This window comes from Vanessa atalanta, chromosome 14, assembly GCF_905147765.1.
Source record: "Vanessa atalanta chromosome 14, ilVanAtal1.2, whole genome shotgun sequence".
Classification (NCBI taxonomy): Eukaryota; Metazoa; Arthropoda; class Insecta; order Lepidoptera; family Nymphalidae; genus Vanessa; species Vanessa atalanta.
In genome coordinates, this window is record NC_061884.1 from 8,471,069 (window position 1) to 8,484,003 (window position 12,935).

The following is a 12,935-nucleotide window of genomic DNA, read 5'->3' on the forward strand; positions in this document are numbered from 1 at the left end:
ATAGGTTATGATTTGTTTGGGTGTTTGTTCTTCCATTACGCTTGAACAGTTGTATGGAATTTATTAAACTTTAACAAACAAATCGATTATATCGTAGAATAGGACATATTACATAAACACTTGTTTATTTATTTTAAATTCTGGTCCAAATACTGTTTGAGAAATCATGTATTATTATTTATGATTCAAATTGAATTATTCTCTAATTAACAAAATACATTTCATATTTATCGCAATTGACTTTATCATATTGATATCAGGTATTGAATTTTTTCTTATATTACTTCTATGTAGGTATATTTCACTGTGTTTTAAAAATAGTACCTCATTATGAGTAATATAGTTATGCGTTATGCCTTTGTGACGTCATTACGGTGCCCGTGGACAATCAGCCTAGGTTCTATGTACGTTTGCGTATAGTTTATAGGCAACAGCGGCGCGGCGTTGTCAGTTATTATGAGCTATAAATCGCTCATTATACACGAGGGATGCGGTTGAAAGCGTAAATCTGTGTAAATGTGTTTGGATACCTTCTATAAAAGGTTTATCGTGTACGATAACTGTATTGAATTGTTATATTAGTTTTTATCGCATATGAAATATTGATCTGAATAATATGTTTTAATTTTTTATCAGCAGAGTCATAAAAAACATTTGAAACTTCTGCTATGTAGGTATACGTCCTAAGTTACGTTGATTAAACGTAAACACAATATTATCGCAAAATTTTAGGATAGTGACTTAGTACCTTTTTTGTTTTGTAATTTAAATTTAACCGTTCCGTGATATTGTAAATTAAATCAAGCTCTTACAACTTTTCGACAGTTTAGAATATGTATCCTCAATAATAAATGAGGAGACGTTTTTTGGAATGCCTAACTAAAAGAAACTACTATAACACTAGACGTAAAATTTATAGCAAAAGACACCGCGCGCTTCACAGGTTTTAGTATATAAGATATCACATGCCGACCGTATTGCTAAGTGGTAAGTGGTCACCACCTCCCATAGACAATGTCGCTGTAAGAACTGAGGAGTTATGTCCATTGTGCTTGTAGTTACACTGGCTAGCCCACCCTTCAAACGGGATCACAATACTGACTACTGCTGTTTGGCGGTAGAATATCTGGTGAGTACCTTAGGTACCTACCCAGACGGGCTTGCAGAAAGCCATACCACCAAGATAACAAATTTTATAATAGTTTATTATAAATTAACTGGTGCTTACAATTATCTCATAACACATTTTATTGGGATTAAACACTCTTATGTGGATATCATTGTTTTATTCACTTTCTCATTAAATGACTTCTCTGAACTCTTATCTCTGGTATCAAATAGTTTACGGAAATAACACTCGGGAAATGACCATTGCAGAAAGTGGACGTGTGGCATTGCAATGGCGATCTGATGATGGAAGCTCAGAAGGTTACGTGAATGTATATTAAGAAGGGCAAATCTATCAATCAATATAAAGATATATTTTTACGAAATAAAATATACCCTTTTTTAAACTCTACTTGGTGGTAGGGCTTTGTGTAAGCCCGTCTGGGTTGGTACCACCCACAGCAATACTTAGTATAATTGTTTTCTATTTAGAAAGGTGAGCTTAAGGTTGTTGAAGTATAAAAGATGTAAGGAATGCTTAATATTTCTTTCTCTTCTATGGGCGGTGGCGACCACTTATCATCAGGTCACACATTACTAGTCTGACTAATTATTTGAAGTAAAAAAAAAATACTTGAATGAGAAGAAATTAGTGAAAAACACCAAATACGTTAAGGCGATGTCTTATATTGCACCGGCGCGGCGTCCAGACAGAGAATTGATTAAAAAATATGTGGGAACGGACACATTTAAATCGTTACTTTTGAATACTTTTTTTAACTAATATACATACATATATAAAGTACAGAGGTTCATAGGTTTTAGTATTTGTCTAATACATGACAAAAAACGTCTGCCCACGGTTTTGCTTGTGATATAATTAAATAAACGTATCGCACTAATTTATATAAGTTGTCGTAGAATATATATGTATCTAATCTATATATATAAAAGCAAAGTACAACTCATTGACTAATCGCAAATTCTCAGAAACTATAACACCCACATACTTGAAATTCGGCAGGTAGGTTTCTTATAGACATCCGCTAAAAATGAAAAAAAAATATCCGAATTTTAAGAAACTCCACCCCTAAGGGGGTAAAACAGGCGCAGATTCAACTAGTATTTATATATACATATATCATTGTTATATTTGTATCTTCACAGATATTTGTCCAGGCCTTTGATGTATCTTATCTTTAATTTGTTTTTGTTATTTTAGTATGTCTGCGTGTTTTTTATAATCAGCATCAAACTATACGTTTTAGAATTAAAGAATAAATCAAAGAACGAAATTATATTTCTATGATTATATTACATATGCAATATGGTAGAAATATGTAAGTCCATTAGAATACGTAAATAATAAAGATAACATAAATCTTCATGAAATGTTTTTCTTTTTGAACCTAATTTCCCTGTTCAATATATCACAAAGTCGCCATTGATCGGCTCCGGAGATACAGCTTGGCCATTTCAACTTTTTATCAGGGGCGCCTTGCCCGGTGTTAACCTCTGTTGAATATTTATACAGAAAGCTCCCCTTCGAGACGATGTGTTGTAATCTGTTTGCAGTAAAAAATATCGATGTGTGCTTACCGTATTATGTTTGAGTTTTTGTTAACATTGACTAATAAGTTTTTGATAACGCAGTATAGTGAAGATTTATTATTAAATATATTTATATACAACAGGTTATTCAAATACTTTATCATTTTCCATATATGCTTAGAGTTAAAAAAAACACTGATAATATATATACTATACTTACATAAATAGTATAACTGTTAATTAACAGAACATTAAGAAAATATAATTGAAAGAATGCTGCTCGAGATCATCAAACAGAAAGAGACGGATAAAGTAGCTCGTAGTGACGCGTCTGCGCTGGCGCACGCGATGCTTTGCGCGGAGGCGGCGTGCGTATGTCCGCTTCTATTGATGTAGGCCAGGAATGGTAGCGTCAAAAGTGGGGTCGCTCAACAGAATTGGAATTCATAGCGAGGTGGTCCAAGCGAGGTAGCGAGGTCCCGAAGTGTTAATCGATTTTTTCGTTTCGTTGAGGCGATCGTTAGCCATCTTGTCAGTTCGATTTCTTAAGCATATTTGCAGTTTCGAGTATAACCACCTAAGTTGCGATACGGCAGAACGCTTGGGCATCATCTCGTGTAATTATTAGCACAAGTTTATATTATTACCGTCTAAGCTCCCACGCTTGCCATGGCAAAAATTCCGGTTTGAGGGTTTTTCATACGAATTTTACGAAAAAAAGAAACAGCTGATATACTTACGCGCAAACTTTGTATAAAGTATATGTAGAGTCCGTAAATGTCGACACCAAAATCCATCGCTTATACTTTACCTACTATTGTTATACTGTGTATAACATTCGTCTAATTTATTTGTCACTTTGAGTATTCACTATGAAACTGCCCAGTAACTTAGATATTATTTTAATATAGCAATGGAAAAAGAAACTCACCTCGCATTAGAAAATTACGGACAGATACTAATATTATGTTATATTTAAAATAATATTAAGGGGTCAAATCATAATTCTCATAACTCTCCGGTGTAGAGTCGGATCGGCTAAAATCATATAAATATTTTATGCCAGATTTGGAAATCGTTTTGTAACAAATGGTTAGTGAGCCGGCGAACATTTTGGTTAATGTTTCGCTCGTAAATGTTAGCATGGAATTCAAGTTCGGGTCAATACGGATCGATTCATTTGTTATGCATGCCCCTTGGGCTGGTGGTCAAAATCATAGAAATGAATCATATGTACACAAACCAAACACACGAAAATTCAGTGATGTTTCCTGGATTTAAAGGTAAAGTAATTCTATTCGGTAAGTTTCCATGTCTCAATTAACCACCTGCCAAAAATCGCATGTCTTTTAAATATCACATAATTACCTTATAATATCATATGGTCATGGTTATAGACCGGTAGTATAAATAAGATAAAACTAAGCTCGCCATACTCCACCTGTCGCCAAGACCCACCTGTCCCATGGCGAGGCGCGACAAGTTTTTTAGGTCCAATAACATATCTTAAATGTAATAATGATAAACATTTTTAATCTAACGCATTCGTATCTGTGTTTTATGTACTGTTAATTATAGTATTAACTATCTGATAATCTATACTAGTATTATAAATGCGAAAGTAAATCTGTCTGTCTGTCTGTGTCAAAACACAGACAGACAGACAGATTTACTATTTAAGTATTTTCATACTTACCGAATCATTTTTAAGTATTTTGTTATTATTATCACAATTTCATTTTTAAGTATTTTGATACTTAACCGAATTTGAAAGGTATAAAGTGGGATTATACTTCAAGGAAGGAATTAGGACATTCTTTTTTATGCCTAACACCTCACGACCGATAAATATTATTATATAACAACATTGTAAAAATCTGTACTAATACAGTCCACGATTTTTTGTAACGCCCTACTAAAAGAACTACTAAACCAAAATGCATAAAACTTACAACAGGAGTTGCAGCGGTTTACAGAAGTTTTAAATATATAATATTATTATATACGTGGATACGATTCGCGGTTTCGTCAGTCTTTTTAGATTATTATCGTGATAAACGGTAATTCCATGTTCTTGTAATATAATGAAAATTTCAATGCTTTGTTTAAGTAGACGCTTATGACTTATTTTAAATTGTCATTTTACATCTTCGTAGTGTAAACTCTACCAAGATTCGGCATAACAAAAGTGACTCTTCTACCAATTAAATATAATAATATAATTAAAATGGTATAAAATTTAAATACAATAGCGTTATTTTATTAGCGTGCTGACTTATTTTATGAAAAAACTTACTTAATTAAAAAATATCAAATGAAGTGTAGTTATTTACACAACGTATTTTTAAATATTCACTTTTACTGAGAAAGTAGATTTGATGTTTTATTTCATTTACATATACACACACAAACACAGACACGTAAAAAAAGACGAAACTCGAAATATTTTCTTGATTAAAGAAAATAAAAATTTATGCACGAATCTCCGGTCACACTAGTAGAAATACTACTAATATTTATTTCGTACCTAATAATATAACACGTATTTCTGTTTATAGTTTTATAAAATGTAGCGACTACATTATTTATATATAAAGTCGGTTGGTGGACGGTAAACCTTAGGTAGGCCTTCAAAAGGTCACCATCGCCCGTACACCCTGGTGCCGTAAGAAATATTACCGATTCCTTACCTTGGGAACTAAGATGTTAACTAAGGGACACGTTATGCTCGGAACACACAAATACTGTGTATTGTTGTTTGGTGTTATATGCTATGGGAAATACCTACCCAGGCGTGCGTGCAAGAAGCCCTATCACCAAGTATATTATTTTCATTATATAGATGGCTCTAATGCAATGAATACAAATATCCAAATTATTTATGTAATTACTTTAGTCATATTTAAAAGAACATTATGTCACAATAAGGTTTTTTTAAGTAATAATCATTACATATAATTACTGTATAAAAAATATTTTATGATATATTTTTTAATCAAGAGGCATTATGAGTAATTATATTATTAAACATAGACCAAAACCGCTAACAAGGTTAACTATGATTTTAAGTCCTTTTTGCCTGTATTCACACTAGTGCACTCATCCTTACAAATGACACTGGAATACAAAGTATTGATATTCGGTAGTACAACACATGATAGCTCATGACCTAACTTGCTTTGCACAATCCCCTATCATTACCACCAACAAAAAATGTTAAACATTACTATTATGTGGAAACTAATTGAATATTATGCGTTTAATTCGAAAGTATAGTATTAAGAAACAATCGTTGATACAACATGGAATTCAATTATTACAAATAAATATTCAAACATCAATAGATCGTAATTTCAATATCGGCTTACATCATGTCACTATAGAAATCAACAAATTTATTTCGAATTTGTTCATCAAAAATAACTACTGATTATGGTGTTATGAATTGACCATTCCGATAATACATAATACTAATAAATTACGAAGGCCATTTCGTTGGAAGCTCGCGATGTCGTAATGTCGTGATCTTAAAATCGAATGGATTATGTGGCAAATATTTGATCAAATATTGGTGTTAGTGTATAAAAACGACTTCACGACGACGACGCGGCAAGAAAATGAAACAGAACGTGATTATCAACGTAGTAGAACAGCTGCTTGCTAAGAGCTCTATAAAATGTTTAAAGAGAACTTTTAACAATAATATACATTGCTGCTTTTACTACAGAATGTAATACAAGAATCCTTATTCATAAACCAATGTATTCTGAAACAAGTGAGACTAAAGTCGAGGAATTATTCACGGTACAAGCAACGTACAACATACAAACAATTATTTAACGCACACATACACGTCAGCCCTCTTTTGAGACAGACAGAATGAAAGAAGCTATTTCCACAGGGTATCTATTGACGTAAAATGATAAATTATTCTTTACCGCTATACGTTTAAGGTGTAAATTGCGTGTGAAATTGTTTTTAGATGGTAAATAGGGGCAAATGAATGAGACGAACTGGGCGTAGCTTTGACATCGATGTTAAATTGTGATCCCTTAACTTGATTACTCGTTGAAAAATAATTAAATATTTATGCTATATTCAATGAGATTTAATTTTTAAGCCAGTGAAGGCTATAACATATAGGTTAGGCTAACTGGTATTTCAGTCGCATATGAAACGAATATTGAGTTTTATATTATGTTGGAATAATTTTAGTGTAATACATAATACATTGTATGTTTACAATATCCTAGTGTTCATTTTTTATGTTTGTGTGATCGTTTTTAAATTTTTAAATATTCAATAGAGCTGAGCTCGATTCAGGTAAAACATCCGGTCTCCTAATCGCCGCCATTATATTTATGACATATTTAAATAGGTGGCGCCTTGTCGCCCGTCGGAGGTATTTGTAACATTAGGTCGAACACATACAAAATACTACTAAAGAACTCATTCTACTGTTTTCTTTTACTTGTGATAATAGGACAGCAAAAAATTTTTTATACCTACGTTAGACAAGGACAAAACATAAAAATATACCAAAAATTTAATAATATTTAACAAATTACAAAACATACTATTTTCGAATTTAGCAAATCACTTTACGGCCTATTCGTGAAGTACTATTATTTAAAATTATATACCTTATTTTCTACTAAGAAAAATTAAAACTGTTGATAAAACTAGAGTAAACAGTTCAACCGCGATTACCGTTTTATTCATTTCGACCACATCGCATAGTGTGGGACTGCCCTAATTTAATGTAAGCTGACAACAGTAGTCAGTACGTGACATTTGCGCTAAGAGTCACGCCTTTATGTTTTCGTATAATAATTGGGCGGCAATAAAATTAATACATTCCATACGTTAAGCAATAACAAACATTACATTAGCCGAAACCTGTTGTCATTTATTTTTATAAATAGAGCAAATTTTACGTCAAATCTTTTTTGAATTAATGCAACAAAAAAATTTCAACTGGTCATAGGTAACAAAATCTACAGCCTAATATTATTTATTTTTGAATTAAAGTTGTGATTAAATGAAAAACTTAGATAAATTGACTATGTAATATCAGACATGTGAATTTCGTCATAATTTATCCTTCTGTATGGCAACACATACGTTTATTTCAAGTGAAGTATAAGCGATATTATGTAAATTTATTTAGTAATAATTATTGTTGTTGAAATAATGTCAGCATGGAATGGTGGCAAGCATGCTAGCGACGGAGGTACTGCCAAACTAAATCTAAATAGTATTCGAAAAATTAGGTACATTATACAAATGAATATATTAAAATACTACTTCTATTCTATTTCTATTTATACACTCGTAAAAACCATGTAGCGTGTAGTTGTTTGATATGTCTTTAAATATTTTAACATTTATTTCTTCGGAAATTTAATCCACAATAAGTATTATTTAAAGTTACATTGTTCGATTCATAGAAAATACTTTCGCTAAAATTCAGTGAAGTAGCACAGACGAAATAGTTTCTTAATTGTATGTTTTAATTATTATGTTTTGTCACGATAAAAATACGTATGAAACGTAAATTTGTTTTTTTATTTGTATTTCCTAGTATTGTAACGTACATACACAATGTGATATAAATAAGCAAGAAAATCGAATATATATTTATATGTAAATATATATTAATGTTGAAGGTAAAATTAACAGTTTATTTAATTAGAATATTTTCTTATAATTTGAGTTTCGTTTTAACGTTTCTCAACCATCGTATTTTTTGTTTCCAGGTTTCTATATGGGGTATTATTTGTTTATCTCTTGAATGTTTCTTACTCATTACTAACCACATTAATTTTAAAATGTTTGTAAGAGCATACATATATCCAATGAAAACGTATCATCCACCTAAATTAAACGAGAGAGTTCATACAGATTAATATGTCATTAATACGTTATCAAAATAAGAAAGATTTAAACGAATTTAAGTTCTATTCAAACGTACAAAAGAACTTATTTACCCTAAGCAAAACAATACAACGAAACCTCCAAAAATTTGTTACAATGAAGAATATGCCTTGTGGAACAGTTTTAGGGTCAAAATTTGAATGAACGATCATAGAGGCCATTGCCACAAACACACAGGCCAATGCCACAAACACATGTTGGCGCTGCATCGCCACCTCACCTGACCTACCTCGCCTCCTTTGTTGCAGCCGAATGTTTGAGAAACGGGGGTAAAATGGGTTGAAGTAGAGGTCAAACTGTTTGGTTCGCGTTATATGAGTCAAGCCGGGGGGCGCAGGGACGGAATCAATGAACTCAGTCGACTCGACCGACAAAAGGACGTTTCGCTTGGCAGGTAATTAACTTAATATCAATCCTTTTTTTCTAAAACATAATATGGTTAAGCAGTTTAACGCACGACTTGGGTCTCACTCGGATTGTCTTTAAATTTCGGGACCAATCTTTTATTACGATGAGCGTATTTGTATAGTTTTCTTATCCACGTAGTCAAGTGCAAATTATTATCACTATACTTGAAGGTCGTACAGTTATAAGCGGAAATTAAGTACGTTCAACTTAAGAGCTTTCCGCGAATGTGAATATGAATATTACGTAAGCTTTAACAATGGTAGAACATGTTGACAAATGATTGGCATCGTGTGTCGACCCTTGTCACCTCTTGTAAAAGAATTCTTGTAATGCAGGACACTTTGAAAATAAAGGTAAAAGCCTTGGTTTTATTCTAAAATTGATTTTGCCTCGTGTATAAACTATACACTCAACAACTGTAAACACTTTAATGTTCGAAACCAATGAAACGCCTAGATTCAATCGTATAAAGAATATTGTAAAGATATATTATACAAAATTACCTAATAATACTATTAGGATTATATCCTAATAGTATTATTAGGTAATTTTGTATGTAACTTCCGTAATTATATATTTAAATTTCGTAACGATTTCCACTTTGGGAATTTTACCCAACTTTGTAACTAATTGTATATTTTATACATTTCTTTTAGTTTAATATAATATTGCAATATTTCAAAGCACAACATATCAAAGAAAACGTTAAGCGTGAATATTAAACAGAAAGTGAGTATGAGTGCTTAGTGAAGTATTTATTAAGCGACTTTAAAAAAGGCATACTATTTCCTCTATTAGTGGACGCGTTGGTTGACAAACTATACGATCGACTTAACAAAAAAGTCGAACATACTAAATTGAACTAAAGATAATTGAATTTATTAAAATATCTTATTCGATTACAATTATTTAAATAGAATAAAATGCGGTCAAAAGCTAGTTTACGGAGTGCGATGTCTCTCCGATTACAACAAGTTTCAGACTCGGCCTGCCTCGGAGAGTTAGTTCACTTCAATTTGTAATATACTCCGACTTGGGACTTCATTTGACTTTGAATAAAAATAACCTTCAAGTACAGGATATTAACAATTACAGTAAAGAGTTTTATTAACATACATCAAGTGATTTTAGCATGATGTGATCACAGATAGACAAACGGAAGGACTGATACTTTAATCAATATAAAGCGTGTTTCTTTTAACCTAAAAAAGTGTATACTCGTACGTCAGAATTTTGTCGTCTAACTTAAATTAGAATCATTCAGAAAATTATAAGTTAACTGAGTTCAAGTACAGTGTTTAAAAAAAAACTAGCTATTCCTAGCTATAGCCTGGCTTGCGATGTCTGATACGACTCGCACGCCATCTATGGTCCTTTGATAGTACTATATCGTAATGTAGTAAATAATTTATATTCAAAAGTGTTTCTTCATTATAATTGCGTAAGCATTATACTTATTAATAGTCAAATTAAAAACTACAACCAGTTCGGAGAAGATAATATCCCGAACTGAGAAGAACCGGAGTAAGATTTTTTATAAAGTTGGTTGAATTGTAATAAATACGCTAGAATCGCTAGATGTCGACTTTATGATAATTCCCTATCATATTACAAAACAACCTATTTTTTTTGTAAGGTAAGTATAGTAAAGTAGTAGGCAAAGGCTCACTAAGTACGTGATGTAATATATAAAAAATAATAATGGAAAACAAAGATTATTATATTTAAAAAATATAAATTGTTAATTTTGACCTTATTGACCTTAAGCTTCTTCTACGATAAAAATATTATTCAAACTTTTTAAATCCGTTTTATCAATTTACAATTTAATATTTCAATCACTGTGATCATAAATTTAAACAATTTAGACAAGTGAACATTATTGAAAATAGTTAAATTATTATTATCAAAGCGAAAATGTCGCTCAAAACATTCATTATGAATAAATTGAAGGGCAAAGATCTACGACCTCAGTATAGATGAGACTAGAGACAATACAAGCAGAACATTATCACTGTTTAATAATATATAAACTTCTTATAAATTATATACATCTAAAAGATCTAAATCTGTATATAGCTAAACATATTTCCCGGTTAGTTTTGTAAGTAAGTAAAGGTCTTGTAATTTAAAATCAAATAGCAAACATACAGAAATACGGAGTAGGTACACAAAACCTTTAATATTTCTAAATCCTGTCAAGGTAATCAATCATATAATAAATATATTATATCTTTATATAAAAAAATCTTTATATAAAATGAGAATCATCAAATACAAACTCCACGTTTTCTAATTTACCTTTATAATTCAGTAGTTATAGAATTATTATAATTGATTATTTAATACAAGCTTGAAATGTTTTCCAGATGTAAATAGCTTATGCGGTATATTATTATTATACCATCGAATATCTTGCCGCAGGAAGGACGTATTGATTTTACGGTGTCGGAAACTTTGTGGTTTAAATGAAACTTAAATTTCTCATATTTTACATTAATATTATCGCGATGATTATTTTCGATATTTATTTTAAATGCACAAGTATTTAATATTCTCGTTTCATTGTATTTAAAAATATCAACATCGGTTCAATGAAATCTTTTTCAATAGCTTCAACAAAATGTACTTTAATAGCTAGTTGAAGGAACGAAAAGTAATTGTTTGGTAAACATACATTGCATATTGTGAACAATTTAACACTACTTGTTAATTCAAGTATTTTGTAACGACTTGTTACTTGAAGGCGGGAATCAGTTTTCTCAAGTAAAATCTATGTTGTCATATTAAAAGTCATTAATGATGATTATGTTGTCCTGACCGATTTCGGTTACGGTAGCCTACCTCTAGCAATACCAGTCAATTACGCAATACATATTAAAATGCACAAGTGTGCGCACTAACACAGGTACACCCTCTATTCCCTTACTCTCGTAATCAGAGGGGACGGTGAACCCAATAGCTTTTTATCGGCCCGTCCTGGGTTTTGAACACAGGAATTCGGGATCTGCGGCCTATCATGACTCTAGACCAACGAGGCATTCAAGTCATACCTTATGAGGGTTATTAGATCTCATCACTGAAATTACTTTAAATATTTATATGATTTGATTTGATTTGATATTAAATATGAACTTAAAGTTTGATTTATATATGAAACAACTATTTGCCTACTAGTTACAATGCTGAGTCTGTTGTAAATACATATATTTTAAATCCATTTTTGAAATAATAATCTTCCATTAACTTGCTTCATTCGCGATAATTATTGTAAATGAATATTATTTTAAATATAATATAATTAATTAATTATTAAGCAATAAACAATTGCTACTTTGTTAAAATATTTCGAAGATAGTCACGAGATTTAATTTAAAAAATACCTCAAACTTCTTTTAGAATGAAAGTAATGTCTATAGCGTCATCCAAATATAATATACCTTAAAATATGACCCTAAATAAATAGCTTCCACAAACACACACTATATAATAATACTAGGATATATGTATAATAAAGTAATCAAAGATTATCAATATCAGTTATCGGTTGAACATTATAGTTTCTTTTCTTTATATCCTTGGTACTGAGTTATCATGACATAGAGAAAAAATCATAATTAAGATCAAAAACACTATTATTAAACACTTCTTATTTTAATAATCTAAAAATAAAATAATAATCTTATCTTCATTATTTTAAACGGAATAAAGTTTTCGGCACTGTGCTAAAAATCTTCCTTCTTTCTTTTCTTTCGGTTCTCCTAGGATCAATTTTAGGTGCTATTACATTTTTCATATACATAAATGATCTCCTTAGTATCTTAATAGTATTTATTATTAATCACCGACTACGTGATTTTCATCTTTGTCTCAGACTTTGTGAGGCAAGCGGGTTTCAGAGATATACGTTTGAACGAGACAATTCAAAGATA